The sequence below is a fragment of the Cyrtonyx montezumae genome, unplaced genomic scaffold (genome assembly GCF_038088225.1).
Source record: "Cyrtonyx montezumae isolate F1298 unplaced genomic scaffold, pur_monq_1.0 scaffold_3, whole genome shotgun sequence".
In the NCBI taxonomy this organism is placed as follows: domain Eukaryota; kingdom Metazoa; phylum Chordata; class Aves; order Galliformes; family Odontophoridae; genus Cyrtonyx; species Cyrtonyx montezumae.
In genome coordinates this window covers 125,639,443-125,648,270 of record NW_027072034.1, presented here as the reverse complement: position 1 = coordinate 125,648,270, position 8,828 = coordinate 125,639,443, and positions in this window count along the sequence as shown.

Below are 8,828 nucleotides of genomic sequence, written 5' to 3'. Positions count from 1 at the left end.
TGGAGTGTGCATTTATCTTGCCTCAGTATATCCCCAGAAAACTGGAGCAGATTTAGCCCTTGTCTGTCTGGTAGCCATCTAAACCAGATGCATGAGGAAACTCTTAGTCTGCACTAATACATTTGTGCACCAAGGCAGCATTATAGAAAGAAATAATTGAACATTTCTTGTATTGTAAGGCTTTGTGTGGAAAAATGAATTGGCATTAGAACTACTTCTGACTTGGAATCATTATGTGGAAGGTAAGAAATTTGCCAGATGCAATTGTAAATTTGGGAATACTAGACAAAACTGAACTTGGTCTTGACTTGCTCTTTTACTTGTAATGCTTTTTGAAACCCACTGAAGGTTCTGGGAGGAGGGATTTCAGAAATAGTGTAAAAAAACTGCTATCACAGAAGGAACACAAATGGTGGTAGTTAAAACTTCAAAGTGTTCTGTGCTCTGAATTTTTTACTTAAGTTGTCATGCTTGGAATAACAGTAAAGGTGATGTCTATGACAAAATAGAGTATTTCTTGGCCTTCCTTTTTCTGAAGGGTAGTATTAGTATTGCATATAATGCACTGAATGGTGTGGGTATGTTACAGTGCACAACAGGAGTAGCAGTAACTAATCAGTCTGACATGTAAGAAGTGTCTTCATCTGATATCTGTTTTCTCTGAAATAATAGATTGCTTTGCTACAGTCTGGTCCTGATGCTTTTATTTCATTTCTGCTTAGACTGTGCTACATAAACTCTGAAGCTAACATTGGTGTGCTCTGCCCATCATGCATACAACCATGTCAGGAAATATGGGTGTTTTTTCTGCTAGTGAAGACAATATTACATGACTGCACAGAGCTTTGCTTTGATTCTAAATTTCATGGCTGTGTCAATATAGCAGTGCTTAAATAAACATTCTGATTTCTTATCCAATTCAAGAGAGCCTTGCCAAAGTGAATAACAGGTCAGCTTTTTAAAAGTATCTTCAGATACGTTCACTAGTGATACAGTATTGATATGAGTGAAGTTCAGCTTCTGTGTTCAAGTTAAGAATTTTTCCATAAGAGAAGTTCCAGATTTTATTCCTATTTCTGTCTTTGCCAAGAGTCAAAAAACCTTAAGTTCTCCTGAGCGGTTTCCTTATCTATTCCAGAGCGTGTCTTCCCTTCAGAGCAGAACATTCTCTGCTTTGTTGAAGTGGATAGCTGTGATAACATGAACTTGGCTAAAAACTGCATGAATTTGACCACTGTGAAGCAGTCTGCAGTCATGCATTATTGAGCTGCATGCAGAAAGATATTCTGTAGTAGGGATTTTGTGTGACTTCTGATAAATACAGAACTAACAAAGTCATGTTGATACCAGCTCTTAATTCGCTTGCAGAACTAGAACAGTTAATTACTGAAAACTTGGTCTTTTGTGCTTTAGAAAATAATTAAAATATTTGACTGCTATTAGTAAAATACTACTTTTAAAAAGTAATTCTCAGTAGTTACAGCTCTTAGATCCAATGGAACTATGACATGACAAAGCCTGAATGGAAGTTTAAGATGCAGCTTGGCTGGACTCGAGTTAGAGAACTCAAGTCTTTTTAGCAAGGTATCATATCTGATAATGAGCATGAGCCTGGGTATAGTTCTTAAAAATCCTGCTTCTGACATATTACATCACATTTAACAACCTAATGTCTTGGGCAAATGTTATAAGATGTTAGGAAGACTGCACTACAGATTCGTGTGACAGTTGTTCATAAACACTCCTATACGAAGATTGATACTTCCATGAAAGGAAAGAAAGGATTGTTTCCAGTTAATGACTTCTTAGAAATAAGTTTAATTGCATAAATAGTAAAAGAGAAGTCACCTGAATGCCTGTTTCCTTAATATTACCTACTGACCTGAGGCATTATCCAAGATGCTTGTGGTTTCCTAATGTTTGGAAACACTTGATTGGACTGTGCATCTAATACAAAGGGCTGGGATGGTAGAAATAGAGTGAATCTTCAAGTTGAACATGAATTTATGGAAGGTAGTTTCTTAGACAAGTAAAGATATTATTGATCAATGTTGATATGAGACTTGAGCTATTCAGTCTTGTCAAGCAAGGTACAGCTGTTATGGAAAAAATCACTTCTACTATTTAAAGAAGATATCTAGACTGTTACTTTGATTAAATGTGTGAGAAAGCACAAGTAGTTTGGTTTTTTATACCTGAGCAGGATCTTAGTTGAGTAACCTAGTGTACTAGCACTGTGTCTTGAGTTTTTAAAAATCTCACCTTTGAAATTTATCTAGATTGACTAGTTTGTATATCTGTGTATATACACGTGTGAAAAGGGGTTCAAGAGAGCAACGTGACAAAGTACCTCTGCTAATGAATAGGAAATACCAACCAGACTCCTGCTATGGCATGTAAGTCAACCTTAAGAGGCTTTGCAACCTTGAACATACTTCCTCAGGGTAAATTTTGACTAAGATAGCATGTGGGACTTTTATTGCAGTATGTGTGTACAGATACTTTTCTAAAGCAACTTTAAATAGCTGCTGTCGGTTTTGCTGTTTCTTGAGGTACCTGTGACGTTTCATTACTTGCTGAAATAATATCTAACAAACTGAAGTCCAGAGACTTAAATGCTGTGGCATATATCTCTGTTAAGAGCTGTTAATGGGTGTGGTCTTACTGTATTACAGTTCTGAAGTTCTGTGTGACTAGGTAGGCAAGGGAACTCTATTTTCAGATGCTTAGTACTTGGAGATGAGTGTAACTAGCTCTAAAGACTTGGGAGTGGTTACTGGCTTTCAGTGGACTTGTGTAGAATGTAAAGGTCTACTGATGAGATGAATAGCACTGACTGGTCTCTTGACACAGGTAAGTAACTGAGTATCACCTTGACTTAACACACTTCTCTCTGGCAATATTTACACGTTATGGGCAGGCATACTTCCTGGTGGAGTAAGCAAGAATCCCTGGGCCTTTCTATCCTGCTGCTTTTATTTGTTCTAGGTATTTAACTCATCTAACTCACAGCTCTTGAAACCTAGAAGTTCCATTTCTGTTCTAGATTCAAAGCCAAATGAAAGGAGAAGTCTCGCAAAATGTTAGGCAGTCACAGGTGGTTGGAGCCTCAGTGAGATTCACAGAGAATGCTGGTGTCAGTTTAAAGAAGGTAAGACGAGTGGGAGGTCTGCTTGAGAATAAATGAAAATCTCCAGAAGCTGAAAGCAGATAAGTGGGCTGAACGGTGAAGTAGATGAACAAGAAAAGAGGAGCAAGCTGCCTCCATTTTCTTGTGTTTTTTTTTTCTCGTGGAAGGAAAAGGAGAAGTAGGAGTGACTGAAGGTGCCTGTGCTAAGTTAACCAGTTCTTGGTGGGGCTGCTAGTGTGGCTTCCCAGCAATGCCAGTTGCCTAATTCAGAGCTCTTCTGAGGTGACTGACTTCCTAGGTTGATTTTTTCCTTTCTGTGCCTTGTTAAAGAAGCGAATACAACTAACTTTGAATAGGTTTTCAGGCACAGTGTTAACCTATTTAAATTCTGACCCAAATACCTCATTTTAAAGGAAGTATTCAGTTATATGGTTTTTATTAATCTTCACATCAAAGGTTGGGATTTTTGTCCTGACTTATCTGAATGCATCATTCAATAGACAGTTGCTGTTGTGTCAAGGACTAACAGTGAAGACTGAGATCTTTGACCAGTGTTGCAAAAGCTCAACAGTGGTAACCCCAAAATCAGCTCCCTATTAAGTTTACATGTTCCTCATCCTTTTGTTTGAGGGGATTTTGATTAGCTCTAGGATTTTTGCTTTGTTAGCATCAACCTGTTCCTCCTCAGTGTTGTAACCTTGAATTTAGGCTTTATCTTTGAAATGGTAAAGTATATTCTTTATGTTCCTGTGTTCTCAGTGCGGTCATCAGCCACTGTGTGTAGAGCAAAATGAGATGAACACTTCTGAGATCTCTGGAGAATCTTGTTTCTTCTATTGAGCTGGCTTTAAAAAAGTGAGAATGGAACTGTCACCATCATTACAAAGACAGGTGGAAAACATTTTGGCTTAAAAAAATCAGCTGTGATCTATTTAAAAATGTCAATTTTTCAAACTGTTTCCAAAATGAGAATTGATTTCAAGTTGATACATTTTGATTAGTTTTTGTGAGACTACTGAGTTTACTAATCTTGGCCAAAAATGTCCATTGATTGGCATGCTCTACAGCCCTGCAGTGTTTGACTGCAGGGAGAAGCTGTGCGCTCTTCTGTTGGACAGCTTGGAGGTTTGATTGTTTAATAAGAGGATGTTGAAAGGTAGATCGAAAAACAGCTTCTACTTCCCTCTGCTTTGTGCCTCCGGGTGTGCAGCTGTAGAGTAGTCAGTAAGGGGATTCTCCTCCTGCTTGTGGGCTACAGTTTTTCTCATTGAGGAACTAATACCACAGGAAACTTTCCTTGCCTGAGATCACCCTGTATAGGAAAGGAGGCACATGCTTTGCTTGCTTTACTAGCTCTTCTATATTAAAATTTCTTTCCAGTGTGAGAATGTGGGTTTTTGTTTTTGAGAACTGTTTCTTAAGAGAAACTTTTTTTCCACTTACATTTGGTTTTGAGTGTTTCTAATCCTACTGAAAGCGTCACAACAAAAAATGATGGATACTAGTATTGCAATGCTCTTCTCCTGTCTGATGTAGCAATTGTTTGTCCTGCCTCCAGACCAGTGAAGGGTAGGTACAGAACTGATAGATGAATCAGTACACAAATTCAGATTCTAGGATACTCACTTAAAGGAAATCCAAGTACAGAGGACTGAAGAGAGTAATAACTACATTTCATCTGTTGCTGAGTGTCTGATGCCCTGTGATAAATCCGTATTCATGTAACAGCTCTTTTTTGAGCTGTTGAAACTGTTCAGCTATATACCTTTCAAGTTAACTATGCTCCATTCTGAAAGGTTGGCAGACTTTTGGGATTCAAGTTGTTGGAAAAATGTTTTTCCTTTTCAGACAAATCTACACAGAAGCCTGATTAGGCAGTTTCTTAGTAGAAAAAGAAGAGGAAAACACTTAAAACCAAAATACTTGAGTGCTGTCAGTGCTGTTTGATCATATAGGCATTTTACTGATTACTGGATTTGAATGGATTTTTCTCACCCGATAATAAGCTCATTGAGTTTACCTGGCTTGATCAAATAGATTCATTTATTCTGAACCTAAAGAAAATTGTAGTAAGGCAGAAGCCAACACTGAAAAGGATTCCAGCATCAGGTAACTTGATGCTGCCAAGTATTGTAGCAATACTTTATTTGGAATTTGCAGTTACAAGACTTCTAAAAGAAGATATGAAGAAATAGTGCTTTTGCTTTGTAAATCTTAATTTTCCCAATGCGCTGCTGCAGCTGAAGCTTCTAAATACTTGTCAAAATGCTTTTAAGTGGAGATAGTTACATGATAAATGAATTCCAAGAGTCAAGAATGCAAGAACTTTTTAGGCATTGGTAAAACACTCATGCTAAATGTGAAAAGTCAAAATGCATGTAAGGAGAGATTGGGAGTTTGCCAACAGCATAGTGTTCATATAATACTGATGCCCCCTTTGTATAAATGAATGTTTGGTCTCACTTCCTTAATGAAAGTTACAGTTCAACTGAAGCTGAGGGTTTGAACTGGATGGGCATTGTGAATGAAAATAGCACGCAAAATGAAAGAGTTTGCTTAGTTTCTGCTTTAGTTGTTCTTAGCTCCTTGATTTGCACTTTTCAGAAGTCAATACTTAACATCCTACTATCTTTGTCAGAGTATTTTCTGTTTGAGATGTTTATTGATCCAAGAAGTAAAATCTTAAGAGCTTTTAGGAGTAAATGTAGCTCTTCCATTGATTTCTACTTTCCATGCACTGTCAGCACCTCAGTAAAGGGCCTTATACTAAATGGTGACAAGCAGATGTGCTGCTTTCTGCAATGCCCTGCAGTGGGAGTCGTGTGGTAAACATTTCAAAGAGCCAGTGCACCTCTCATGGGGGATGCATACCATTGCTTTGCGACATTACTTAGAGTAACCACAAAACAATCCTTCACCATAAAATGTACCCACATGCATTAGAAATGGTGAAGTTTAAAATGACATTAGGTTATTCTTTGTCTCTAGCATTCTAATAATCCTGGCTGTCCTTTTAGTATATGAGTGCTGCAATGTATGGCACTGTGAGCAATTTGTGTGTTTTCAGGGCTCAGGGGTTTCAGCTTATATAGAAAACAGTGATCTCCAGAGTGGGATACAATGGCAAATCAGAGAAGGAAGGAAGTATGGTGTTAATAACAGGCCCATCCCTGGCCCTGCATTCTGAACAGTTAGGATGTAACACCCTCCTTCTAAAACTCTTGTTCCATTCATTTACTTCTCTTTATGGGAAATGTTGCTCTTTGTGTTGTAATGCGTGCCTAGAAATGGGTTGCTACTACTTGGTTTTACCTCCTGGATCCTCACTTTGGCAATACTTGTTTGTGCCAATCAGCAAACAACAGATCAGTTTCTGTTTAGTCATCACTCTCGGATGGTTTCCAGCTACTCTCTGGAGGCTGATGCAATCACAAATCTCTCCTTGTATGGCAAATACAGATCATTTCATGATGGTGTCTGTGCTGCTTGTTTTATATTTAAAAGACAAATTTTCTTGTCCCACAGAGAGAACTAAGTCATCATAAGCTTGTCGTCAGTTATAACAACTGCAGTGTTTTCTTATTCCAAGTCTTGTTATGTTTTGGGTTGTATCATATTCTAGAATTCTGTTAATACGTGATAAGCATAGATTAAAAAAATCAGGTTCACACACAAATTCACAGCTATGGTTATGTACAGACAAAATATGACATGCTACAATTGCTTGAATAAAACTCCTCATCTGGTGTACTGCCTTCATGTTTTACATCTCTGTGTGTTCACCCTCCAAATGCAAATAAATGCTAGCAGGCAAAGGAATTTCCTTCCTTTTAATTTCAGTGTGTCTTCCTAATTCCTTGGTGTCCTTGTCTGACTGGCAGCAAAAGGACATCATTGCACCTGCTTGCTCTACTTGTGCAGGTTAGGCACTGTATGCTTTCTTAGAAGAACAGGTGGGAAAGATGGTTATCTCTTTCTCTCTTAGTTTCAGCATTGAGAGAAAGGCAATTAACTGAGTTGAGAAGATTCTAGCTGATCCCAAAGGCTACATTTTATTTTTACTGTATTTATTAGACTCAGGTGTGAGTACTTCTGGCCTGTAGAGCAAGTACCACAAGTACAGCTTTCAACCATGTGCCTGGGTTCACCTGTCAAAGCAGTGCTTGAAACACTGGTTTCTATAAGCATGAGAAGGGATCACAGGGAAAGATTTTTTTTGGCACTTGTGTTTCTCTGCTGCAGGGTTTCTGTTTGTACAAATTAGGCCTGTGATGGAAGGTCTTGGCAGAATCTGTACTTGTCCTGTGCAAGACAGGTTTTTGTGCAGTTGAGCATGTGGGCAGCTGACACTTCTGAATATGGGAACAGAGCCTGGAGTTCTGCTGAAATAGCTGTGTGAACAACGATAGCAGCTGCTGCAGCTCTTGGCATGGCAATAACAGCTACAATTGCAGCTGTGACAGCAATAGAAAGCACAGGAAAGCCAGGAATGCTTTCTGGCTGCATGCTCAGTGACTACCTTTATGCAGCTCCTTATTAGAGCAGATGGCTACCTGAAATCCAGAGAAGCGTGGGCAACAGAGGTGATGATAACCTTCTCATCTGATTCCCAACTGTGTGGTGTGTGAAGGGTTGGGCTCTAGCATAGGTCAACACAATGCCTCATGTTCTTAATGGGTCCCATCTGTACATACAGTCTCTACCTGAAGATTGCAAAAGTTACTTTTCATTCTTATCTCTTATGAACTGCACATTGAGTAGAGCTGGGCACAACACTGGATCCAAAGATCAGGAATGTCAAGTTCTGAGTGGACCACAATTCCCTAGTACAAATATGGGACGGTAAGTAGTCCTAACAAATAATCTTTATCAATGTAGATTCACTGTAGATTAGTTTGGGGGGGACCTTAAAGACCATCTAGTTCCAAACCCCTGCATGGGCAGGGTTGCTAACCGCTAGATCAGGATGCCTAGGGCCTCATCCAACCTAAGCTTGAACACCTCCAAGGATGGGGTAGCCATAACATCTCTGTGCAGCCTGCTGCAAAACCTTTGAGTAAAAAGAACATTCTTCCTAACATCTAAGCTAAGTCTATCCTCTTCTAGGTTAAAGCCAATATCCCTTGTTATGTCACAATCAGACCACGCTGCTGGCTCATGACAAGATCTTCGTCCACCAGACCCTGAGTCCTTCTCTCTGCAGGGCTGCTCTGAGTTCTCCCAGTCCGCACTCACATCTGAGATTGTCATGACCCAGGTGCAATGCCTCACACTCACCCTGTTAAACCTCATTAGATGCCTTGTGCCTGCTTTTTGAGCACGTCCAGGGCCGTCTGGATGCAATCCCTCCCTCCTATTGTGTCAACATAGGTTGTTCTGAAAGTAACACCTCCCATTTATTTCCATGGAAACTACTACAGACACAAGGAGCACAATAACACTACTAGACAGAGCAAATTCTCAGCTACAAAATACTATTTTTCAGCACAGACACCACCACTACTTACACACTTTTGCCAGTAGTGAACGAAAGCCTGCGTGCCACACTTTGCAGCAGAGGTGACCCACTGTTGCAGTCACCTCTGCTGAAACGGATCACCTCTCTGCGCTCACATCCACTCTCTAGCCTCCAGAAACAGTGCGTGTCAGCGCGTGCAACGTTTTCCACACGGAGGACTCTGGTAACACACGCTCGCCT